The sequence below is a fragment of the Danio rerio genome, chromosome 20 (assembly GCF_049306965.1).
Source record: "Danio rerio strain Tuebingen ecotype United States chromosome 20, GRCz12tu, whole genome shotgun sequence".
NCBI classification, from domain to species: Eukaryota; Metazoa; Chordata; class Actinopteri; order Cypriniformes; family Danionidae; genus Danio; species Danio rerio.
The window spans coordinates 33,084,201-33,112,066 of NC_133195.1; the positions used below are offsets into that span (position 1 = coordinate 33,084,201).

General features: G+C 37.0%; 1 long non-coding RNA gene across 6 annotated transcripts in view; it reads right to left on the bottom strand.

The window, feature by feature from the left end:
• The window catches only part of LOC141379295 (uncharacterized), an 83,899-nt gene that overhangs the window by 39,761 nt on the left and 16,272 nt on the right, over positions 1-27,866 (bottom strand). The window contains exon 5 of one of the 6 annotated variants that reach the window (XR_012395843.1): positions 24,741-26,907. The exons of the other annotated variants lie outside the window; for them this stretch is intronic. This is a non-coding gene — a long non-coding RNA (uncharacterized lncRNA). Of the gene's footprint in view, positions 1-24,740; positions 26,908-27,866 lie in introns of those variants that run through there. 6 annotated transcript variants of the gene reach the window in all.

A 27,866-nucleotide genomic window follows, 5' to 3' on the forward strand; every position in this document is an offset into this window, starting at 1 on the left:
ATCAGCTGTTTTCTTAGGCATATTTTGGAAGTAAACTGTGATTATTTTTACATGAAGATTTAGGGTCTTTTAAAGGGAGACCAGATGACATGCCTATAGGCGATACATCAGCACTATGTCACACAGCATGAGGGTGTAATTGCTCTAATTTTGTAGCTCTAGCGTCCCTCTGGAATACCTGACAAACCTGACCTCCTGCTTCAGGACACTACACAGACAGCCCATAGTGAAGGGTCAGAGGTCAGGTCCAAGCTCAGGGTTGACCAAGCAGTGAGAGCTGAGTTTATGCAGCTGCTGTCTTGCCTGAACTGGCTTTTATCACACCCTTGACCTTTGTCTGGCTGAGGCACAAAGTAATGTGCCTCTATATGAAGGACTGGGCCACCTTTGAGACTATAAAGAGCCCTGCACATATTACTATTGGACTATTAAAATGTGCAGAATGGCACATTTTAAAAGGCTGTTGTTCTTTACTTATTTCAATATAAATTAAAAATAAACATTTAGTGAATAATGGCTTAAAGGTATGGTTCACCAGACATTGTACATTTGGTGTGGCCATCCAAGCTATGTCTTTAGATATTATTCATATAGAAGTCATAATGACTACTTCCTGATGCTTTTATGCTGCTTTTTGAAGCTTTTATAAAGCTTTAGTTTCATCTTTTTTTCAGATGAAAAAGTTGTGCAGGTGTGGATCAGTAAATGACAGAATTTGTTTTAAAGCTACAAAAGCTTTCTATTTTAGTACTGATGATATTTTCTGTTTTTAACAGCAGGTCAACTTAATATCATTGAAATTATAAGAAAACGCCCAAAAGATTGTTTGAAGAAAGAAAATAAAAATGTATTTGGGTAAAACTTATTTTAAACAGTTAGCTTTACTGGGCGACACGATGGCTCAGTGGTTAGCACTGTTGACTCACAGCGAGAAAAAAAGTCGCTGGTTCAAGTCTCAGCTGGACCAGTTGGCATTTCTGTGTGGAGTTTGCATGTTCTCCCCATGTTCGTCTGGGTTTGCTCTGGTTTCCCCTAGAGTCCAAAGAAGAGCATCCACTGTGTAAAACATATGTTGAATAAGTTGGCAGTTCATTTTGCTGTGGTGACCGCTAATGAATAAAAGGACTCAGTCGAAGGAAATTTTGCTTACTATAAGAGAACATTTACAGCACATGTCATTTTTTACATGAGAAATGTTTTTATGCAGTTTATGCCTTAGAGTGCAAATGTAATAACTTTAATAACATTGCATGTAATACTTGTTTTGTCATGTATCGTCCCGTGTTCGCGTGGGTTTCCTCCGGGTGATCCAGTTTCCCCCACATTGCAAAGACATGTGGTACAGGTGAATTGGGTAAGCAGTGTCCGCAGTGTATCTGTGTGAGAGTGTTTAGGCGTTTCCCAGTGATGGGTTGCAGCTGGAAGGGCATCCTCTGCATAAAACATATGCTGGATAACTTGGCGACCCTAGATTAATAAGGAGACTAAGCCAAAAATAAAATGAATGGATGAATGAAGCTTCCATAGTCAAAATAAATAAATAAGGTAATTTCATGACAAAACTTGCTATTCTGTCTTTTTCTTTTTTTTAAGATTCTCATTCAAGATATAAACACAAGTTATAAAGTCAGAATTAGATATGGACTCACAATTGTCTTTTTTCTTCAGAATTGGACATTATAACTTACAAATGAGTGTTCATTGTTCACATTTTTGACCACTTATGAGTATATATCTCACAATTATGTCTTACTAATTTTCAAAAGTCACAATCGTATAATTTATAGGGTATAAACAAGGGTGGCATGGTGGCTCAGTGGTTAGCAATGTCGCCTCACATTAAAAAGTTTGCTGGTTCAAGCAGGGCCAGTTGGAGTTTCTGTATGGAGTTTGCATGTTCTCCCTGTGTTGGCGTGGGTTTCCTTCGGGTGTTCCGGTTTCCCCCACAGTGCATAGACATATGGTATAGGTGAATTGGGTAAGCTAAATTGTGCGCAGTGTATGTTTGTGATCGTGAGAGTGTATAGGTATTTCCCAATACTGGGTTGCGGCTGGACGTGCATCCGCTGTGTAAAGCATATGCTGCAATAGTTGGATGTTAATTCCACTGTGGCGCCTTTGAAAAAGAGACTAAGCAGAAGGAAAATACATGAATGAATGAAGTGCTACCAAATATTAAGCAAACAGTCTACTAATAATACTACTAATGACTGCTAGTTGACATGTAGCTACTTATACTCAACAGAATATAACTATAGGATATTTAAAATTTAGTTTGTTAAAAAATTTAAGTCTCCAATAATGTAAAGTGAACATTCCATATCCAACTGAGCACCAAAATAATAATAATATTAATAATAATTAAAACAACAAAACAAACCTTTCTTTTTCCAGCACAAAACACCAGCTAGCTCTCAACCAGCTCTCAATCACATCCAATTATCCAGAAAGCAGAAAGCCTTTGATTGTCTGGTCAAGGTGAATCCGTGCCTGTCCTCAGGCATGAGAAGAATGCTTTTTTTGCATAAGCGCAACAGAAACTCTTGTACCCCCAGCTCTGATCAAGTTCCTATAATGGATATATGTGCTCAGACTCTCCCCGTAAGAGATGGCCTGAGGTTTATAGAGGACCATTGACTGGAGAACAATACCAGAGCTCACTTCTCTACTCATGCTGGTAAAAGTAGCTGCACTCCAGCCACGGTGGGCCCCTGAAGAGGGTCTCTGGAGAGTAACTCTGTGTTTGGACACCTGTTTGCATTTGGTTTTCCGAACAGAGTGAGAGAGAGGGGACTATTGTGACTGGCCACCCACAAGGCAGCCTGAAAAATCTCTGCCACACAAAGCAGAAGCGCCCTCTGTTTAAATAAATCAATGTTGATTCCCCCTGCAACATATGATCATGTTTTAAAATGCAAAAGATTTTCTTTGTTGTGAGCTAGTTACAACTGGAACTTCATGCCACATCAGGTGCAAATCCATTACAAAATTGCACAAAACGTTTGCAATATTTTCTAAATGTTGATTAAAAACTATTGAGGATAAAATGTGTATTGTTGCAATTCTATTCTAAGTCATTCCGAAAATCATATCAACAGGTATAGATAGGCTTATTTTATAGCAATTTACAAACCATTTCCTTTTTTTTTTATAATTGTGTTTTTCATGTTTTATTGACAGCACAGTGTAGAGCAGGGGTGTCAAACTCAATTCCTGGAGGACCACAGGACTGCAAAGTTTAGTTCCAACTCTGCCTTAAAACACTTGCCTGTATTTTAAAACAACCCTGAAGGATTAGTTTGATCAAGTGTATATAATTAGGGTTAAGCCATGGTCACACTACACTTTTTGCCCCATAGACTTCCTGTGGCCAGAACATGTGACCATATAGTGAGACAACTTTAGCATATCGCTGCATTCCAAAGTTCAAGCTTGGTGAACTCTGACCTGTGAAATCACATCGATTAGGACATTGTTTAGCGTTGAAGAACAACATTACTTTGACATCCAATAACAACGTCAAATGACATTGATATTTGGTTGATTTAAGGTTGTGTTGGAAAGTGACCAAAATCCATTGTCAAGCCAAAATCTTAAACCAACGTCATAATGACGTTAAATACTGAGAGTCAGATATGGCAACCAAAATACAACCTCTAATAGATGACATAGCGGTAAAATTCACACAACGTCAAGCAGTAACATTAGACATAGATTTTCAAGTTGATTAGAGGTTGGACAGTGGACATTGACTTCGGCCTGACGCTGTGTTCTGACTGTCACGACTGGGGTTGGGGAAAAAGAAGCGAGGAATCAAATGCAAAGTAAATGAGTATTTAATAATAGTAAAAATAAAATAAACAGCAAAATAAATTACCACGACGGGGAAAAACATTACTGAAATAAACAAACAAACAAGACTGGGCAGGTTGGCAGGGATCCAGAAGGGAACACACAGGACTGGAACAGGACAACGCAACATATGATGACGAACTGGTACAGGACAACAGACATGAGGAGATTATAAGCACAAATAAAATAACCCACAGGTGAACAAACAGGTGGTAAACATGTGAATCAAAAAAACTAAAGGAGACACACACAAATGACAGAAACAGGACAAGACAGAGCTAGTGTGTGGACTCAGCCACGAAAACAAGAATTTACAAGACCAGAGTCGCAGAACCCTGACACTGACATCAACACAATATTCATTTCCAAACAAAACTCAAGCCTCTAACATCGTTAGGGTATAACGTCAATCTAACGTCATGTTGATGTCCTGTGCCTGCTGGGTTATGTCCTAATGTTGTAATGTCCTAATATGTCTTAATGTTTGTTACACCTTATAAAAACATTTTGAAATATCCGGGCATTTTTGCAAAACGGATGCATTTTCATTAAGAACATTATCAATTTGCAATTTCAGTTTGCACAATTTGCAGGATAATGGAAATGTGCCTACGGTTCTGTTCATTGGGCAATATATTCAAATGTAAAGAGATCAATACAGCTATGCTTAAAGTAAGCGTTCTTAATTATTGGATGTGACAGAGGAAGTATTGAATTTCTCCTGTTCTGTTGACCCAACATACAGCACTGACATTCTGCCTCCCAAGAGGGACTGGGCATCACTATCAGCCTGCTGTGAATATAGGTAAACGTGTGTGTGTGTGTGTGTGTGTGTGTGTGTGTGTGTGTGTGTGTGTGTGTGTGTGTGTAATCAGAGAGAGATAAGAGATAGAAAAGTCACTGCAATACAAACCAGCAGAGCATTCATTCACAATACATCGGACTCATCAGACTGTTACATTAGACTATTTTCAGCACTTTTTTCAAGTAATTCCTGGACACTTACTTTTACAGAAGTCTTTTTTATAAGCTTAGTGAGGTCAAATTACAGTGGATACATATAAGCCCATATCAAAACTAGTGAGTGGATACAAAAGTGAAAATATAAATTAATTTCAAATACATTGCAATAAGCTGGGGATAATGGTGATCATAAATTAACCATAAATAAAACAGGCAACTTAGTTTCATTCAACTCACCCATAGCGCATGTCTTTAGACTGTGGGGAAACAGCACCCAGAGGAAACCCATGCAAACACCGGGAGAACATAAAAACTCCACACAAAAGTGCCAACTGACCCAGCGGGGACTCGAACCAGCAACAGTGCAACAGTGCTAACCACTGAGCCACCGTGTCACCTTTAAAGCTAAATTTATTTGACCAAATATTTTTTAAAACATCAATATTTTGATGTTTTATAACAATTTTACAACTTCTTTACTATTTTAATTTGTTTTAAAAAGTAATATATCCCTGTCCCTATCCCTGAAATTTCAACATCATTTGTCACATGGTTCAATATCATCAGTGTCACATATAAATTTAGAAATCAAATCAATTTACTTGTTGCTGTTGATTTTACTAATAAATTATTTATTCAGTGACTCACTCACTCATTATACTTTGGCTCAGTCTCCGATTTATTAGGGGACACAACAGCGGAATGAACCATTAATAACTGGCACATGTTTTATGCAGTGGATGCCCTTCCAGGATCAACCCAGAACTGGGAAACACCCATAAACACTCACATTTACACACACACACACACACACACTCATTCACTACGGCCAATTTTAGTGTATCTAATTCACTTGTACTGCATTTCTTTGGACTGTGGGGGAAACCAGAACACCAGAGGCGAAGAACATGTAAACTACACAGAAATGCCTCCTGGACTAGCTGGAACTCAAACCAGTGACCTTCTGTGAAGCCACAGTGCTAACCACTGAAACACTGTGCTCTTTTGTTCAATTTAATGTATACCAATGTACACTCAATTGTATACTGATAACTATAAAAAAAAATTGCAATTTAAAAATCTCACTCTCTCACTTTCCTTCAGCTTAGTCCCAAATTGAAATGAACCACCTTAAAAATCTATTATTTTAAAAGTATTTGTGCATGCAATGTATTATTTAGTTTAGAGAAACTAGAGCTTGCGGGCCAAAGTTGGCGGATGGCAACCTTTGATTAGGCCCCACATGCCATCTGAGAAAATGTAGAGAATGATGAGGAAGGTTGGTTAAATGCCTTTCTTTATTAGAGATCGTCATTTCTAATTTATCATAACATTTTGTTTAATTGAGCATCCAAAAAGCAAACTGAAATTAAATGTTTAAATTTACTGCTGCGAATGAATCAGATATTTTTTTTTACAAATGTCACACGATGGATAGAGAAAATCTGCGAGCAAATCAAGGGAAAGGGCAGATCCAGCTTGACTAGTGTAATGGACATTGAACTCCATTGTGTTATAAAGAGTGAGGACTTTTTATGTTTTTAATGTAACAATTGCTTTATAAAATGTACAAAAATGTTGTTATTAATACGATTATCATATATATATATATACATACATATATATACATATATACATATATATATATATATATACATATATATATATATATATATATATATATACATATATATATATATATATATATATATATATATATATATATATATATATATATATATATATATATATTTTTTTTTTTTTTTTTTTTTTTTTTTTTTAAATGAACAAAAATAAGAAATTACCAGGACAACTTTAATGTTATACAGTTTGGTATTTTCCTTTGGTCCACCATCCTCAATCAAGCTTGGTTTTTGGCCCTTCATAAGAAAAATTTGGGGCAAATAAAGCAGCAAACTGTACATTTGCCTCTTTGTCGTCATCTGCATTTGAAGGCTGCAATTGTAGTTATTTGCAGAAGTATTTTCTTTACGTGGGTTGTACATTGGCTCCGGTTTTGCTGTGTATGTTTGGGAAATGAGGTACTTACGAAAAATATGCTAAGTGCCAATAGTGGCCAACGGTAATTACCTCTGAATAATTAGCTCAGCAATTTTAGTGGGTAGCAGTAAATTATAAACTATTACCACAAGTTTATTGTAAATCAGGCTGAAATAAAGACACACATACACAAACAAAACAGTTTTAGTTACTGGCTGGTTATGTACTCAAAAATAATTTTAGATAATTTTAACCTACAAAGTTAACCAAAACTGCAGCTTTAACCCAAACTTTAATATTATAAATTGTGTGTCTAATATTTGACTTCAGTCAATAAAGGGGTTTCAAACTCAGTTCAATGATGATTATAATGGTGTCTTAAGAAGGCAACTGCCTATAGTGCACGAGCCAGTATGACACCTTATTAGGATTTGCAACAGAGCTTCTACCCACTGAGAATAATATATCCAAATTTTCAATATTATGTCTCTAAAACATGGAAGAAAGATAAATCCCTGAGTGGTGCAGTTTTTTCTCCATTCAGTTAATGAGAAAAGCATTTAGCTCAATATCATCCTCCAAAAATAGACTCCACTATAGACTTTTTTTAAAGGAATAAGCAGATAAGCATATGCTTCGTCATCATTCTTCATCCTAATGTCATGCTGACCCCTGTCCATGTGTCTAAAGACCTCCTCAGAGAAGATGTGCGATATTTTTAGCCGTCTACATACAATACAGTCTCCTTTTCCCCTCAGCATTGTCCTCACGTTCACTTCAGACTCTGATTTACAACCTGTGTCAGGTAGGCAAAGCTCTAAATCCGCATCCCGGGCAGGAGGAGCGAGGCTGATTTAGGGTCTGGGGAGAAAAGGCTACAAGCAGGGATATTGGTGTCATCGCATGAATGTGATCCATCCTATTGTTATCTATGCAAGTTCCTGTAGTGCGCTGGAAATGTCAAATGAGCAAACTGTTTCCATTTCAGGAGTCAGATATAGACAAGATATAAAGTACAAGCTCAGAATCTTCTGGAGAAAACATTTAGTGGAGAATGAAAGAATATAGCAATTGTGAAATGCTTCTAATTCTCTCAAATTGATTGTGTAAATTTATCTGTTATGTTCAAGAAACCAGTATGAGATGATTCGGCTGTATGACACGGTGCGTTATCCTGCTGGAAATAGCTATCAGAAGATGGGTACACTGTGATCATTAAGGGATGGACTTGTTCATCAACAATACTCAGGTGGGCGATACTGCAAAATTTGGTATTGATCTGTATCTCCGTATCGCTGATATATATATATATATATATATATATATATATATATATATATATATATATATATACACACACACACACACACACACACACACACACACACACACACACATATATATATATATATATATATATATATATATATATATATATATATATGAGCTATAATTAAATGCATTTGTTAAAATACAAGACAAATTTTTAACTCTTTTAAGCCAAATAAAAAAAAACTCCAAACAGCGCTCCTCTATTTTCCGTCATCTCAGAAAAGTGCGGGTGCTTTGGTGCTGCTGAGTCACGCGATGAAAGGATGATGAAGAGCCATGTGGCTCGAAACGTTACATGCTTTGTGTCAGCCTTTTTATTCATTCATTTTCTTGTCGCCTCAGTCCCTTTATTTATCCGGGGTCGCCACAGCGGAATGAACCGCCAACTTATCCAGCACATTTTTACGCAGCGGATGCCATTCCAGCTGCAACCCATCCTTGGGAAACCTCCACACACACATTCACACACACACACTCATACACTACGGACAATTTAGCCTACCCAATTCACCTGTACCGCATGTCTTTGACTTGTGGGGGAAACCGAAGCACCCGGAGGAAACTCATGCAAATGCAGGGAGAACATGCAAACTCCACACAGAAACGCCAACTAAGCCGAGGATCGAACCAGCGACCTTCTTGCTGTGAGGCGACAGCACTACCTACAGCGCCACTGCGTCGCCCCTAATTGAATAAATTTGTATTTTTGGAGCCTTGTTGTTGCCGCCTTTGATTAACATTTAATTTGCACGCGATGAAAGGACAACTAATAACAGCAGAGCAAGAAGGAGCAACGGTGTATGCGAGATATAAAAAGAGCAAGGTATTTAGAGACATGCCCGCTCTTTTATGAAACAGGAGCAATGTACTTTAGCGTAAATTAGATGAAATTTAAATAAAAGTATCGATCTCTGAAGGCTTCTAGCGATCATATATCAACGTTGTTATCCATACTATCGATATTAGGATCGATCCACCCACCCTTATCAGGTAGCCTTTGGCATTGACACAATGCTCAATTTGTACTAAGGGGCAGAAAGTGTGCTAAAAAAAATATCTCCCCCACAAGTAGACCATCACTATCAGCCAGAGCCGTTGAAACAAGGCAGGATCCAAGCTTTCATGTTGTTGATGCCAAATCCTAACCCTACCATCCCAATGCAGCAGAAGTCAAGACTCATCAGACCAGGCAAAGTTTTTCCAATCTTCTATTGTCCAATTTTGTTAAGCTTGGGTGAACTGTAGCCTGAAGCTAACGAGCAGCTGGACAAGTGTACCTAATAAAGTGGCCGGTGTGTATATAATATAATATAAATATATAATAATACAATTTAAATGAATATGTATATAGTTAAATTTAAAATAAATGCATGAAATAAAACATTTTTAAATAAAACTAAATATTTTTTAATTAAATAACAATTTAAGTCCTAAATAATACATTTGGAAATCCTTTCACAACATTTATTTTTATTGATGTTGTTTTTCCAGATATAAACTTTTTTAGCAAAACCATGTCATTAACAGAAAATAAATAAATGAAAATGTACATTAAAACAAGTGTCTCAAAATGTATGATTATGAATTGATTATTAAATGTGGACAAAAAAAATAAAGAAACAAACAAATAAATCGATAAATAACAGCCACTAATTTAAGGCATGTGGTTTTTAATTTAATTTCAGTATAACTCATGCTATCCTTTAAAGCGATTCTACTAAATTATCATCAGCAGTCTGACTGTGGCCTTTTTTGCACCAGTCCACATTCAATATACTTTGACCTGATTGTGAGTTTAAGTGCTCTCCAGTAGAGCTCATTCAGTAGCAGACGACCCTCTGCTAACATTGACATTGCCTGACCTTGTGCCTAAATGCCTGTTATCACCAAACAGAGATAATGCAAGTCTGCACTTCCTACAGGGGTTGAGGCATCTGATAATGTTTTATGGCCGTCACCACTCCTCTCAGTGATTGGCATAATTGATAGAGATCATTCCCAAGATCTCACAACAGACGAAGCATATTGTGCTCTAATGGGAATGTGCTTCACAATCACACACACACACACACACACACACGCTTCTTGTGCCTCTTGTGAGTTGGGCTACAAATTGAGAGACACACACCAGTAATATCCACAGAGCAGAGAGGCTGTGACCATAACTGTCAGCAGCTAATAAATGTGTGAAACTGTGGCCTCTAATTTTCTCAATGACATGAAATAATGGGCGAAGCTTTCACTTCTGCGAAAGATTGTAATGTACCAGTCATGGCTTCCAGTGTAAACCATTAGTGCGACAGGCGAACCACACATGCTCATATGTCTTCAGACAAACGGAGCTGTTCAGCCCACCTTCATTTTCCCATCACACCAGATTATAGAACAAATATGTCACTTCTCCAGCTTATTTGCACTGGGAAATGACAAAAAAATCTCTATTCCCTGAGAAATATTGGCATTAGCTTTCAGAGCGCTCTGTTATTAGGTAGTTGACATGACGTGTCAATCGGTGGTGGCAGTCCTGTTGTGTGACATACTGTTCTTTAAGATGATCACAATTAGATAGATAGAGAGATAGATAGATAGATAGATATGAAAGCTTTAGCTATAGTTCTACCAGGAAGACTGAGATGTCACGTCATTCATAATAATTATCTCGTCAGCCTATAACAAACAAGCAAGCCATAAATATATAAGCTCATCTAAACAATCTGTTTCGCTGTACTCAGGTGACGTTGCGGAAGTTTCTCTCCATCCTCCCCATCACCACCACCACCAAGTCGGCCTTGTCTCCACTCAGGGGGTTGGCTTCGCCCTGCCTTCATCTCCAGGCAGGATCTGCCAATTTATCCTGAGTTCTGCACTATAGACGGGGCTTACGCCAAATGACTTTATGAAAGGACCGCAACAAACTCGCATTTATGCAAACAATTCATAATAAATGTTCAAACGTTTATCTGCCTCCTAAAGTCTTTCTGGTAGAATTGTTTTGAGCATCATCATATTGCTGCAGACATCCCATAAAAACAAACAATAAAAACAATATCAAATACAGTAGTTACAATAATTATAATGCTAATTAATAAACACTGAAACTTCGGTTAAATTGGTTCAACCTACACTTAGGGACTCTCTATCTCCTCTTAGAAGGAACCAATTCATAATGTGGAAACAAATTTGAGTTGGACCATTCAGAATCCTTTCCACCTGATTGAGAAAACAATTCTAATATAAAACTTGAGAATTAAAATATCCATCATGCCCGACAATTTTCCATCCTGTCTTTAAGAAATGCATCAACAAGATTTACAATGTACAGATAGGTTGCCAAACCACACTGTGATACCATATCTAACCATGCTTTTTTAAGAACAGCTTAACGGATAACAAAAAACCAACAAAAAAGGATTTAACTGTAGCACAGTCCTGGAAGAGAAACCAAAGGGCGTCCTTGTAAACACTCGCTCACTAGCATGTCTATAATGTACACCATGAACACAGAAAAAAAACAAGATACTGACAAAGAGGAAGTAAAATAAAGTGGCGGAACAAACCAATAGATATCCATATATATGGACAGACAGAAAGACAGACAGACAGACAGACAGACAGACAGATAAATAGATAGATAGATAGATAGATAGATAGATAGATAGATAGATAGATAGATAGATAGATAGATAGATAGATAGATAGATAGATAGATAGATAGATAGATAGATAGATAGATAGATAGATAGATAGATAGATAGATAGATAGATAGATAGATAGACACATAGATAGACACCTAAATAAACACATAGATAGACACATAGATAGACACATATATAGACAAGACACATATATAGACAGACTGACACATAGACAGACAAAATATAGACACAATGACAAAAAAATACAACTTGAATGCAAGAACAAATAACAGACAAATATTATAATAATATTATACACTTGTACCTTTATGCTATCATGCAAAAGCAATATTTTAGTGTGATTTATCCTTGTTTTAAAGGTTGTCTTGTTTTTCTCATTCAGATCCACCCCCAGCCTAGAGCTAAAAACATTAGCCACCTTCATTTTCTGCTTCATTAAGCCTCCGCGAGTTTAATATCGATAGAAGTGTACACACTGTAATTCTTTTGAGTTAACTATCATTATATTATTAGTTGATTCAGCTCACTTTTAATCAGCCAAGTGATTTATTCCCCATTAGAACCCTGGACCTGCTCCATCTGCAAATCTGCTGAGCTGGTCATGCCATTAACTTTGATATTAGACTTAAAATCAGTTACACAAACACACGCGGAGACTGTACAAACCAATGAGGAAAAAAAAACTCACTACAGATGCAACCTGCAGAAAATCCTCTGTTGTGAATTCTATGAAACTAGCAACAGAAGCATCCTAATTATCTGAGCAATTAAAACAGTTTCGATACACTCCTGGTGGAGTGTTAAAGTGAGGAGAAACATTGTGAGGTTATTTATTTTGCTCATGTTATTTATACTGCTTGTGTTCATCTGATATATTAATAGCAACTTTTAATTGTTTTTTGTGTTTTGCTTGAAAAGAAAAGCTTTTTAACATGTATAAAACAAGCTAACACATCCTACACAGGCTGAGCATTTCACTTAATAAGACATCAGAGTCGCCAGGAGCCATGGTTATTGATTTGAATTATTCATTCATTCATTGTCTTTTCGGCTTAGTCCCTTTATTAATCAGGGGTAACCACAGCGAAATCAACCGCCAACTTATCCAGCATATGTTTTATGCAGCGGATGCCTTTCCATCTGCAACCCATCACAGGGAAACACCAAAACATTCTCATTCACAACCAATTACTTACCCAATTCACCTGGACCACAGGTCTTTGGACTGTGGGGGAAACCGGAGTACCTGGAGGAAACTCACATGAATGAGGGGAGAATATGCAAACTCCACACAGAAATGCCAACTGACTCAGCCGAGGCTTGAACCAGCACCTCCACTGCGCCGCCCATTAATTTTGTTTATGTTTATCCTTAATTAAAAAAAAAAACATTAACCACTGACTACCATTATTTGAATCCCCAAGGACCATGGATTCAGGTAAAAAAATGTCTATATTTTGTCCTATAGATACTGTTTTTACCAACCCAGGGTCATTTTGATTAATTTGTGCCGGAACACGCCGGATCCAGAACCTCTGAAATCTGATCCGGCACCTCACTTTACCGACCCACCTCCTCAACTGCCCTCCTCCCCCGTCCCCTGTTCACTTTGAATTTCTTCTGCGACTACCCAACCCTCTTCACTTTCATCCACGACACCCCTCTGCCATCCACTGGCACCGTGCCTATCTCTGTTTCTAGCATGCCTATTAAACTGGGTTTTTCAGTGGAGGGACAGATTTGATTAAATCTGGTTCTGAAGATGAATGAAAGTCTGATGAGTTCGGAATAATATTTTCATTTTGATGTGAAATATCTGTTTAACAAGTAGTTCCAATTGTTTTTGTATTTACAGATATATCTAGGACTTCTTAGCCATTAATTCCATTAAACTCAAAAAGTTAAGTTATGATTTTGAGGAAAAAATACTATTTTATATCAGTCAGATATTGCTGGCTAAAAAAACAGACAAACTCAACTTCAAGTTAAAGTATGTTTAAAATTTCAATTTAAAAAGCCCCTATTTAGCATTATAAAATGTCACATTTTGGTTTTGGGGGTCTCCAACAACAGGCTGATATGCATGCAAGGTCAAAAAACACTTTCATTGTCTTTTAATATGCATTTATTTTTACCTAATTATCCCAACGACTCCCATATGAATCGTTCAGCGATTCATTTGTTCCTAGGCCCCTCCATTGCGTGATGCTAATCTGCTGTAATTAGTCTGATGATAAAGTCTGTTGTGATTGGTAGACTGGGTTCAGCGTGAGACAGAGAGAAACACCCACCACTGCTATGAAGTAGCAGAGAGAAGGTGAGAGCCCAATGCAGAAATGCAATAATGCAATGCAGTTAAACACCAGTATATTACTCTACTCTTAAACCTAACACCAAGTAATAACCATGATACACATTCAGTATTAATCCACACAGTGGCAAAAGTTTAACTATTTTGAAAATTGATTGTGCCGCATGTGTGTAGGAACAGCCAATGGTGGCCATAGGCAAAGACAAACGGCAGAGGATTGCGAGTTCAGAAACACATTTTAATCGGTAAAGAAAAAAGCATGCGTCACGTTTTCAAAGTGACACCTGACCTGAGAGATACAGTACAAACACTGATCTATTATAAATAAGTAATTACAAGCAGTGTGGATTGATTACACATTACAACACACAATTAAACACATCTTTTGCAAACTAAACAAAACAAGGCAACAATTTTAATTATACTTACATGTTATGATATGGAGGAAGAAGAAACTGGTCCGTATGAACTGTAACAATAAAGTCCCTGTCAAAGTCTAATCTATAATAGTCTCTGATGCTCCTTCCTTTAATAGCAAACGGCTGGCAAATCCCACATTGCTGCATAGGTTATTGTATAAAAAAATCAGAAAAATGACAGGAACAAACACAGTACATGGTTTTACTGCTGTATTGTTGAGAAAATTAAACCGTTTTTACTGAAATGAAAACGCTTTAACCATTTAAATGAAATGCTTTAACCGTTTATTCCCCACAGCCGAATCTCCATTTGTCAGTGATTGTCATCTTCGCGTCATGATCAGTTCCGTGATCCTCCATGCTCTGCTTGCGTGTGAAGGTAAAGGCCATTCACATTTTACCGGATGTGCCATATCGACGTCGACACATTAATGTAAAAGATCCAAGGCCAACACAATACATTTTTTAATAATGATCAATAACCTTGAGTCAACTATTTCGTTAACAAATCAATAGTTTTAAACATGGTGCACTTTCAGATTTTAACCTCAGCTGCATGTTTTCATTCACTTAGTGCTATTACACACTGCATGAAAGGTCTTTTTTAAAAACATATAATAGGGGCTCCTTAAGAAAAAATAGAAGCCAGCACTTAGGTTTGTATTATACCATGCATTACCCAAATTTAAGTTCAAACAACCCAGCATTTTTAAGCATGTAATTAAATAAATGACTATATAAATCAATTAAAATAAAAATATATAATTAGCAATGCTTTGTTATGCCAGTGAAATACATCTTTTATAATAACCTAAGTCATGTAGCGTTTTTGTAAAAAGACAGTTGAAGCTTATGTTAAAGCCAGCTGAAATAGAGTGAAAAAGAAATTACCCAGGTATCAACCTAATACATATTTGTGATGAACTAATATAGTGGAAAGCTCTGTTATTAAACTCGGAATTCCTTACATCCACAGGGGGAAAATAGACAGAGGACAAAAACAAAGACAGGATAGAGAGAATAAATGAGTGCATGTGTTATTTATGTGAGCTGCTTGGAAATGCTGCTTATCCGCTTGCGATACTATAAAGGGGAATGTGGGCTCCCGAACACACACTGAATAAGATTTGTTGGGGGGAGAGACACATGGAAGGGTTTTAATGCTAAATTGAGTTAGATAGGGAGCGGCCTGTCGGAGAATGCGTGCAGGATGATGAATTATATATGAAGTTAATCTCAGCATGTCTTGCAACCCTTGATGGCTGCCTGGGGGAAAAAATAAGCAAAGTGTGGCGGCAGTGGACAAGCCTGACACATTTTCAGCCACTGCGCTTCAGCGTCTGTGTGTGCAGCGCTGCTGTCTAATGAACAGGGGCAGGCAGGAAAGGATGGATGGATGGATGGCTGGCTGGATGGGTGACCTGCACATGCTGTGGGATGTGGCAAGACTGTGATATGCATCTGTGGTGGGCATGTAAGGTGCGCTTGTGTGAAGAAGAGGAGTTTTGATCATGTGTGGTCGAGATCTCTGCCCTGACATGTTCCACTTAAAGAGAGGGAAAAAAGCGCTTCCCACACACTGTGAAGTTCTGTTACATTTTACAGAACATGACTGTGTGATACAATAATAAATATTTTCCGGCAGATGAAACTTTAGAATATTGAGTATTTAAAGCTGAATAAAGAGTAAATGAATAAAATGATGTTTTTTTTCTACCATTCAAATCCTTGGAGTTGGTAAAATTTTATTTATTCATTTTTGAGTACAATAAAATGTTATATTGTGAATAATAATTGAATTAATTTTTTTTTATTTGAATTTATTTTAAATACAATTTATTCCTCCAATGTCAACGCTATTTTTTTGAGTCCCTTACTCATTCAAAGATCATTCTCACATCCTATTTTAAACCAGTTATTTTAATTGATCCTTTTTTTATTAGTAGTATAGCAGCAGTCCTAGTAATAGATCAACTTATTTTCAGACGTTCAAAGAACATTTATCTGATAAATAAATCCTACATTAGAAACGTCTATAATCTCATTTCTGTTCGTCCTCGGGTTGCAGAACTCTTTTTTTTCCTCACTGACTCCAAATTTCTGTACTTTTTATAGAGGTGGTCCAGAGTGTATTTTTAAGGTTTGGTTGTGTTTTTGTATTAATGGAAGATCAAGTAAATGGATGTGTTGCTTTATTTTTTTTCTCTAACTATGGAATTTAATTAGCAGAATTTGCAGTAAAAATGTCTAACAGCTGTTGTAAATTGTCTAAAAAACATCAATATAAAAAAAAGGTTTGAGATGGATTATTGGTAATTGGGTGATAGTGTAGCTTTACCTTTACATAGAAAAATTAACCTGTTTAAAATTATTTCAGACCTACAGCACAATCTTTCTGTGAATTTAAAACCTTTTAAGGCCTAAAATTTAGTTTTTGAAACAAAGACATTTTAAGACTTTTCAAGACCCCACAGACACCCTGGTTTATGGGATGCAAAGCAATGTGTACTCATGCTTCATTTGTAAAAAAAAAATCACAATATTTTTTCATATATCTAATTCTAATTATATACAGCTACTTAGCTAGCATGAAAACGGCTTTCATATTTCCTAGTTCCTCCAAAGGCCCACCCTCAAAAGGCTCTAACATAATGTGATTCACTGATCGGCTTCATGTCACCAGGTGGTGTAACGTCTCTACTCTACTAGCATGCACTTTGTCTCTGTTGTGTAAATACTGTCAGTCAGTGTAGCTGGATTAGTTTAAGCCTGAAATAGACAGAAAATAAAAAGGACACTGCTGAACTTCTTGCCTGCTCTCTAAAATAAAATCTGACAAGTGTCTTAGGGTTAATAAGCACATGTAGGTAATATGAAACGTTCACATATCTTTTGCGAGTTTGTCATTTGAGATGTAGAGCTCATGGAAAGCGATGCACAGAGAGACAATGTACGGGATGGTGAAGATTGTGTATGTTTACAGTGGTTTAATGGATAAATTTGAATTTGTAGCTAAATTGGTAAAGGTGCCAAACAGCATTTCCAGTTGTTTACATCCTCGTTTACGTCATTGCTACAACATACCGTTAATGCTAGAAACTGTGCATGTAATTGATCAATTTTAACAAATAAAAACACTTACAGGTTGTGGCTCACAATCCACAGCTTCGTCTACCATGGTTGGAGCTGCTCCTTCTTTAAGGAGTTATTAGCCGAATCCAGCACTGAACTGGGAGAGATTTTGGAAGCTGTCCTTTGTCAAATGCTAGAGCTATATCCAGGGCTTAATTTGTGACGGAACACGCCGGATCCGGAACCTCTAAATTCTGATCCAGCAACTCATTTTACCAATCCCCCTTCTCAACTACCCTCCTCCCCCATGCGCTGTTCACTTTCACTTTCTTCCGCGACTCCCCAACCCTCTTTACTTTCATCTGCGACACCCCAGCCCCACTCAATTTTTTCTGCGACACCCCTCCGCACAAACCAAAAACATCACGTCCCACAACCTAAAATCTGTAGTAAAACATGCCGTTTTCTTCATAATGGTTACATTAATCAAGTTTGTTTAACATATTTTTATTAAAGTTGAATCCAGTGTACAAAATAATGTAAACTTGACTGAGTACTTTAAATACATTTATTTAAGGTTTTTACTGCAAATAAGTAACTCCTTTTTTTCATAAACCATCAACTAAAAACATAATCACACAGTCAAAAAAAATTACAAACTTTCTTGCTTGTTTAAACCACTTTTTTAAAATTATGACAACTGAATCGATTTGTGTTGGGACGACATCAATGAATTGTGTGAACCCTGCATTTTTTACAGTGCAAATGCCAATCATTTTCAACACAAACTATAACTGAGACACAATACAGCAGAGTAAAAACTACAGGTAACTCCTCAAAACAACAAAAATAAAATACAAAAACGACTACAAATATAAACTGATATAGGGAAAGCATTAAGATAGCCCAAACAACTTTTTTTCTCAAGTCAGAATCAAGTAAGAACTAGAAAATCAAGCTTCCTGACCCCTACAAAGTCACTACACTCCTGACAGTATATTTACAACCCAATGTCAGTGAGCTTCACCATACATTAACAACATCTAACTCTCTAATCAACAGCACATATGCACACACACACACACACATGAGGATTCTGATTTACAGTGCTAAACCCTCAAAGAGAGTGAAGGGCATCATCATGTGCGCTGTATGATCTACCAGTGCGTGCCGATCGCTTTAACCGAGACACAGCAGCAGCATCCGAGTGTGTGTGGCTGAATTTATGACAGCCCGCGATAACCGAACGTGTCGTCAATCAGCAGGTTTTATGAGTGATATCAGCAGACTGGCAGTGTCACAGTGAATTGGCGGGTCAGCGCTCACAGGGCTGATGGCAGCTGAAGTCCCACAACAAAGAGAGTCTCGTAAAAGTGCGGGAGGCGCACACTGCTGTTCAGGTGGAAAGTAGTAACTCAGCACAGCCTGTCACTGTTAACCCAGAGGTAGTATAGGGCCGCTGTAAATCCACTTTGTTATAAACGAATAAATTAATGTGAAGAAGATGTGACATTTTCATGGGGGCGAGGTTTCATTGGAGTGGACTGCCGTTATGGCTCTTTTACTGGGCAGAAGACGCATGCTGGACCACATGTGAAAGAGGAAGGTATGACAGCTGGATTTATACGGAGACACGAGGTAAACAGAGAGTATTGTTTGTTTATAAATAACATATCACTAAAATGTAAAACAAGGAGTTACAAAAAAAGATCATTTAAAATTCAAAATAAAATTAAATCTTAATGTCTCATCTACAATTAAAGCTATATTTAATACCCCATTAAATAACTTATTTAATGAGATATACCATTTTAGATATCAGGAATTATTTAATGACAAACTTAAATTTAAAAAACTAGTTTAATGAAATTTTAATTTTTTTAAAAACATCTTTCAGTTATTTGTGTGTATTATTATTCACTTGTAACTGTAATTTAGCATTTGTTGTACTGCAAATTTTTTTGTCATTGTCTTTTTATTATTATTATCATCATCATCATCATCATCATCATCATCATTATTATTATTATTATTATTATTATTTTGTTTGTTGAGTCAGAGGCTAATTGGGCTTTTTGCCTCTTCGTACACATTATGGCTTTTTTCAGTTTTATTCTAATATGTTTGTATTCTTGTGCAAATAAATAAAGTTAAGGTAAAGTTCATTTGTGTTAATCTAGCATCTGGTGACAATAATTCCGTAATTATCTGACAGCCAAACTTAACAATTTGAAGCCGACTTTGCAAAATGGTGCCTTCTAAAGTGACCAAAACTCTTAAACAGAAAGTTGAAAAAAGTAAGAGGGTTGACAGTCTCTGCCATATGCACAAAATAACATTATAATACAGTACAGAGAATCTCATTGGAAAATTGGTTCAACACTGCAGCTTACCTCTTATGCACTAAACAGGGGAAATACAGTTGAAGTCAGAATTATTACCCCCTGAATTATTAGCGCCCCTGTTTATTATTTTCCCCAGTTCCTGTTTAATGGAGAGATTTTTTTTCAACACATTTCAAAACATAATAGCTTTAATAACTCATTTCTAATAACTAATTTATTTTATCTTTGCCATGATGACAGTACATAATATTTTACTAGATATTTTTCAAGACACTTCTATACAGCTTAAAGGGACATTTAAATGCTTAACTGGGTTAATAAGGTTAACTAGGTAGGTTAGGGTAATTAGACAAGTTATTATATAATGATGGTTTGTTCTGTAGACTATCAAACATATATAGCTTAAAAATGCTAATAATTTTGACCTTAAAATGTTTTTTTTAATTATTATTAAAATTAATTTTTATTCTAGCCAAAATTCAACAAATAAGACTTTCTCCAGAAGAAAAATATTATCAGACATAATGTGAAAATTTTACCCGCTCTGTTAAACACCATATGGCAAATATTTAAACAAGAAGACAAAAATCAAAGGGGGGCTAATAATTTTCACTTCAACTGTATCTATGTCTTGACATATTGTGTCTCGATGAGAGAATTTGGACTGAAAGCCTAACTTCAATACAACTGTGAGATAGAATGTGTAAATAAGTTTGGTAAAGCTGAAAAAACTAAAATAAAATGTCCAGATGAGAGTCCTGATCTAAACCTGATTTAAAATGCAGGAGACTAATGTTGGCCTGTGGCCTCAGATGTGCTGAACTCATTCATTCATTCATTTACTTTTCGGCTTAGTCCCTTTATTAATCAGGGGTCGCCACAGAGGAACGAAACTCATACTTATCCAGCATGTTTTGAGCACCGGTTGCCCTTCCAGCTGCAATCCATCAATGGGAAACACCCATACACTCTTATTTACACACATACACTACGGACAAAAAGTTTATTTATCTCACCTACAGCGAATGTTTTTGGACTGTGGGGGAACCAAAGGACCCGGAAGAAACCCATGCAAACACTAGGAGAACATGCAAACTCCACACAGACATGCCAACTGGCCCAGCCGGGACTCAAACCAGCAACCTTCTTGCTGTGAGGCCACAGTGCTACCCACTGCACCACTGTGCAGCCACGTGCTGAACTGTACTGTCTAATAACATTTGACTGCTTTATCCTTCAGAAATTGTAGTTGTTTATCTTTCTTTATCCTACAATCCTTCCTGTTCTCGAATTTTCTTTTGCTGCATTCATTAATTCCACAAATGTAAGTGTTTTAGATGATACCTTTGCTACACTGCTCTTTAGTGTGGTATAGTGTTTATAATTTTTTATTTTTCTAATTTTGATCTGCACTCTACAATCTACATCCACCATGCCGGCTCTGTCACATGATCTACACCAAAAGTCATGCAGCTAATCTGAGCCAACAAATGTTTGCCAATTAAAACAAATCACTCAACTGAAAACTCATGTTAAAGGCACAGTACAGTATGTACCTTTTGCCACTAGATGGTGCATATTCACAACAAACAAAGGTGTATTTTGATAATGCAGTGACTGAGAGTTAAATCATGGGAGATGTGCTATTCATTACATCCTACAGGACTTCTGCAGAAATCATGTTCATGCATGAGCTAACGTATTTCAAATGTATTATCAGGGCTAGTATAAAGCAGCGTAAGGCTGGAAACTGTCCAAGTGAAATGAAACTGTAAAAGCAACGAGAGGGTTCTGGATGCAGACCTGGTGCAGTGCAATCTGAGCTGCATCCAATGCTTTTTAATGGGCTCACCTAACTCTTCCCCTCACAGTGACGACACTCTCCATACGAGTGCATTGTGTCTGACATTGCATCGCTGAGCAATGCAATCTCAGCTGCCACAGTTGCAGTTCTTACGGTTACGTGGAGAAAACCAGGGCTGTTTTATCACATTTAAAGCATTTTAAGTTTTTTTTACAATACTGGTCTATGCAGGCAAATGAAACACACAGCATATTAAAGCATCTTTTATGTTTCCCTGTTTCCTATAAAACCAAACTGGAAATTGACAGTGTGTGAAATTACACAGGACACGATCCATGTCTCTAGTTAAAACTGCAAAATTTTCTGGATTTGAACATTCTTCCAAACATTTGGGTCAGCAAAATGTATAACAGTGTTCTAGAAGTATTTTAATGAATAAATCTTACACATTGAGCCTTTGAGCAAGCTGCTTTTTTTATTTTAATTAGTTGCTCCTATCACATATATGTGGTCTCTTCAGTAGTAAACATGGTCAACATCAGCAGATCTTCAAACAGCATGGAGGTGACCCTCATGCCTGCCTCTTACTGTGCACCGCAGGCTATGTCAATCACTCATACAGACACATAAAGGAAGTTCAGTGCTTTTTAATCTCTTACAGACTCTTTTTGTCTGTCTGTGAGTGGCAGCGCATTTGAAAGATTGAATCACGCAGGACAGGTTGAGCAGCATCAAAGCAAAGCTGCACTGAAACTCTTAGAGGGCGTATGCAAGACAAGTGCTTGTCTGTGAAATATTTCATGTTTAATCCATGTGACATCAAGGCACTGGGGGATTATCATATATTCTATATGTGCGGCCAAACATAGACAGAATATCGATAACCAACACAAAGCACTAACCATAATGTTTACCAGCAGCTGACAGTCAAATGAAACTTAATATAAGAGATATGCTGGGTACAACAAAAGCTCAACGCAGGATTATCACCATCAATAATATAGAAAATAAAAAAATAAATCTATAAAAATAAATAGGTAAAACAATAACAGCATTAACATTACAATATTTCATTTAAATTTAAATTAAAAGAAAAAATAAATACATTAAGGCGAAGCAGTGGCGCAGTAGGTAGTGCTGTCGGCTCATAGCAAGAAGGTCACTGGGTTGCTGGTTCAGCCTCGGCTCAGTTGGTGTTTCTGTGTGGAGTTTGCATGTTCTCCCTGTGTTCGCGTGGCTTTCCTCCGGGTGCTCCAGTTTCCCCCACAATCCAAAGATATGCAGTACAGGTGAATTGGGTAGCTAAAATGTCTATAGTGTATGAGTGTGTGTGTGGATGTTTCCCAGAGATGGGTTGTGGCTGGAAGGGCATCCGCTGCATAAAAACTTGCTGGATAAGTTGGCGGTTCATTCAGCTGTGGCGACCCTGGATTAATAAAGGGACTAAGCCGACAAGAAAATTAATGAATAAATACATAAAGATATTTAAATTACAATTAAGGTACAAAGGAATAATGACATTTTGTCATTAGAAAGAGTTTTACTACGGTTTAGTGTTATGAACCCTTTCAGTACAAAGTCATATTCAACTTACTACTTCATTGCAATGACAACACACAAGACATATAAGCCCTAAATTAAAGTTAAGTTCATTAGGAACTCTACAACTCAATTGATAAAACATGCTCATTCATTTTCTTCTCTGCGTAGTCCATTTAATGATCAGAGGTCACCACTGCAGAATGAACCAACAACTTATGCAGCATATGTTTCATGCAGTGGATGCTTTTCTAGCCACAACCCATCACCAGGAAACACCCACAGACATTCATTCACACACATACGCTACAGACAATTTACTGGGCTTACTAAATTCACCTACGGCGCATGTCTTTGGACTTATGGGGTAAACCGGAGCACCCGGAGGAAACCCACGCAAACATGGAGAACATGCAAACTCCACACAAAAAATGCCAACTGATCCAGCCAAGGCTCGAACCAACAACCTTATTGCTGTGAGGTGATCGTGCTACCAACTGCTCCACCGTGACGCCCCGAAAAAACAGGTTCATCAGAAAAAAAATATATTAATGTGTTTTAAAATGAAAACTATAAGCTTAATGTGCTTTAAACATGACCCAAATAATGAATTCATTTTAACAGAAGTATTAACAGAATAAATTGTAGACATTTCTGAAAACAAGGCACATTTTTATGATATTGACCAGTATTTTAATTATGTAAATTACTTCATTTTTACTCAAAATTTGGACAGAAATTTCATCAGGACCTTCCAGAACAAAACAAAAATGTAAAAAAATAGATATAAATTATGAATTATAAAATATTAAACTTTTTATCTCTGCATTTATGTTTACTACACATTTTTTATATTCACTTTATGCAGTAAGTGTTTAGTATTTCCTTTTATTAATTACTTATTAAAAATAATATTATAAATTTTTAACTAATTAATCAACTAAATAAACACGTTTTCTCTGTATCTATGAACTGGAATTATTAAGATTTGATGTTAATATTTGTTTCATAACATAATATTTAAATGATAACATTTTAACAAATAAGAAAAAAACTTTATGTCGGCACCAGTAGCCTAGTGGTATTGCGCGCTGACATACAGCACCAAAGTGCTCATGGTGGCCTGAGTTCGATTCCCGGCTCGAGGTACTTTGTCGATCCTCTCTCTCTGCTCCCAATGCTTTCCTGTCTGAATTCCCTACTGTCCTGTCATAATAAAAGTGAAAAACCCTTAAAAATATTTATATAAAAAAAAAGAAAAAAACTTCATACATTTTTCAGAAAATGACAAATATTCATTAATTCATTTTCTTTTCGCCTAATCCTTTTATTCATCAGGGGTCGCCACAGTGGAATGAACCACCAACTTATCCAGTACATGTTTTACACAGCAGATGCCCTTCCAGCTGTAATCCAGTAATGGGAAACTTCCATACACACTCATTCACATCGGCCAATTTACTTTATTCATTTCATTAACAAAACATACAACACAAACATGTGGAAACTACATACAAACTCCACACAGAAATGCCAACCCAACTGATGCAGCCGAGACTCCAACCAGCGACTTTCTTGCTGTGAGGCAACAGTGCTAACCACTGAGCCACTGTGTCGCCCAAAATGACAAATATATTTAAAATAAAAAAACAATTATTTTGTTGTCATTATCAGTATTATTCCACCAAATATAGATCTTGTAGGTCTTCTGAAGGTTTGTTTTTGTGTTTTTTGTGAAAATATACATTTCTGAAAGCATTTTTATGATATTGATACATTTTTTATGATCTAAATGACTATATGTATACTCAAAATTTGGACAGATATGTCATCAGTACTTTCCAGAACAAAACAAAAATTGTGATTTACTCAAATACAGTGCTAAAAATAGTAAACCCAGAGAAACTGAGAATTTCCAAGCAGTCATTTCATGTCTCCCATAGTTTCGAATGTCCTTTAGTCTTCCAAGCATCATCCACTCATTCAAGCACTGATTATCCAACAGAACAATACAACAATAAAATATCTATTTTAAATTCCAAGAGTCAGCTTTTAATAGTACGACTCTATTCACGAACAGCATGGTCTGTCCTAAAAACACACAAGTTGTGTAATGAAAATCACCAGAAATCAACGAAATCTGTAAACATCGGCAGCACACTCTAAACAAACACCAGCAACACGACTGCGCCACTCATAAACAAACATTCGCCACCCGCCATCTACAGAAGCCCAACACTGTAGCAAAGCACATTCGTCTGCTTGCTAGAAGTCCTTTGTATCCCGGTCTCTTAATGACTCCAGGAGGAGTGCGGTGAGTAATGAGCAACCGGGTGTTTGATGAACAGCAGGGTAATTCTGTAAGCTGCCGCGTCCAGGCCCAGAGGAATTGAGAGCGGGGCGCAGCTGAGGCTGTCGGAGCCGCTGACAGGCCCCGAGGTTGATTAAAGTTGACCTTGATCGTGAAGTGAGGAAGAGGGAGAGGGAAAAGAAAAGGGGAGAGAAGCTCTGCGTGTGGCTGTAACCCCAGCTGGCTGTCCGGCAATCACCAGAAAACAGCGGCTGTTGCACGAGGAGTAATTGCGGTGGAAAAGACTAAAGGAAATCAATGGAGAGCGATCGATGGCAATTTGATTTTTTTTATTGCTAATTTCTTTTGACGAAGGGGGGTGGGGGGAAGTGAGATTGATCAAGTGCATCCGTACTGTATCGGCAGACTTTGTTATTCATTGAGGAGAAATGCCCAGCTGACTGACTGATGAATGGGCTCAGATCATTAAGTGCAAATAAATGCGTGTGATGAACACAAAATGAGCTTGACGATTAACCTTGATGCTTACGTAAATGCAAGAAAGTTGGAGGAAGATGCATTACAATGTACTGTGGAATGGAATGAAGTACTTTTGAAGGGTGAAAGGTACTGACTTGACATCTAAACTCCCTAAAGGTTCTGTCAAATCAAGTTGACTCAAGATATATTATATATTATGTCAAAATCCAAGTCTCCGCATTAGGTGGCCATCTTGAAATGCCTCTCGGGCATGCAAGTGCTGCTCCTATCACTTTAAATGGGGATGGGGAAACTATTGGAGATGTTTGAATATCACCAATCAAATTTAACCTTATATGTGTCTATTTTTTTTTATCCAAACGACTCATATTGTATTACTTTTTTTTCAGGTTGCCCAACAAATGCACACTCGAAGGGAACAAGTTCACCTCCCTTATGGCCGTTTCTGGATGATGCGATCAGATGTTTTCCTGTCGGTCAGACTATGTAACTTAAGTAAGAATCAATCACTTACATATAACATATTATCATCCTCTGAATAATGCCTCGTCAAATCACGCAGGTCTTATTCGTGATGGCAAATCTCCTGAAATGACAGCAACCTCTTTATTTGCAAGTGTGGGAGTCCGTTCAATGCATTATCATTGACTGACTGTACTTTACGTTCATTCCTACAGCTCATAAAACCAAAGAACATTTGTAGGTTCATTTTAAATGTAGTGATTTCAAGCTTTATGTAGATATATTTCTCATGTGTGAAGAACGTATTCACAGAGATTCCAACATGGTTGCAGACTCCCTGAGGGTTCATAACAATGAAGCTGCAGAAACACAAAAGCACAAGTCTGGACTGAGCCCATCACACAATCTGCATGTGTGTTTGGAACAAAAATATTTCTTTTTCGAACTTCAGTCGAATACATATTATGCACGACTAACATATACGACTAACATATACGACTTGTACGAATAAGATGCATTTGTAGCAGAAGCTCAGTGGAATATTCTCACGTCTCATGGGAATCCCTTACCACAGTTTGTTTACCACAGAAGATGATGGCGATCAAGAAAACTAGATCACTTGGTCTTACTGTATAACATTTTACAGTATATTACTCCGACTGCTTGCATGTGTCTACCCATCTTTCTGTTACAAAAACACATTGATCCGCTATCTAAAGCATGTGTTAACCAGAGTACGTGAGTAGAGTGGAGTGCCAAGAATTTCCTCTCCATGCTCCCTTAATATAGGAAACATAGACTAATCTTGACAAAAATTGTATTGCTAAGTACTATTAATTTTCTGAATGGAAAAGGCTTGGTTGGTTAGTTAGAGTCAAAATTATTTTTGAAGTCATTAAAAGTTATATCTGTTGTGCTTATGATGGAGCATATTTGGAGCGAGAGAAAGCCATGACACTTTTTTAAACTTGCGCAGAAGTGTTTGAGATGAATACTAAGTGTTCAAGGCAAACTTTTCATCCATTCAGTGTTTTTCACACCCACAGCAAAAATTTGCCTCTATATGCATGTTTGCATTGACATGCAGATTTTAAATTAGACAAGAAATAAACTTTTTAACTGTCAAAAGTGAACTGCACAAACCAGACAACATGATACAATCAACATAGGCTCATTCTGAAAATGTAGCCCTACATACGTTTCTGGAGATCACAAATGATGCAGGCAGAGCAACGAATGGCTGTATTTCATCTTTAAAATAAACGCTATCGGACAGTATGATGTTGTTCCTTTTCTAGCTTATCAGCTGACCGTATGG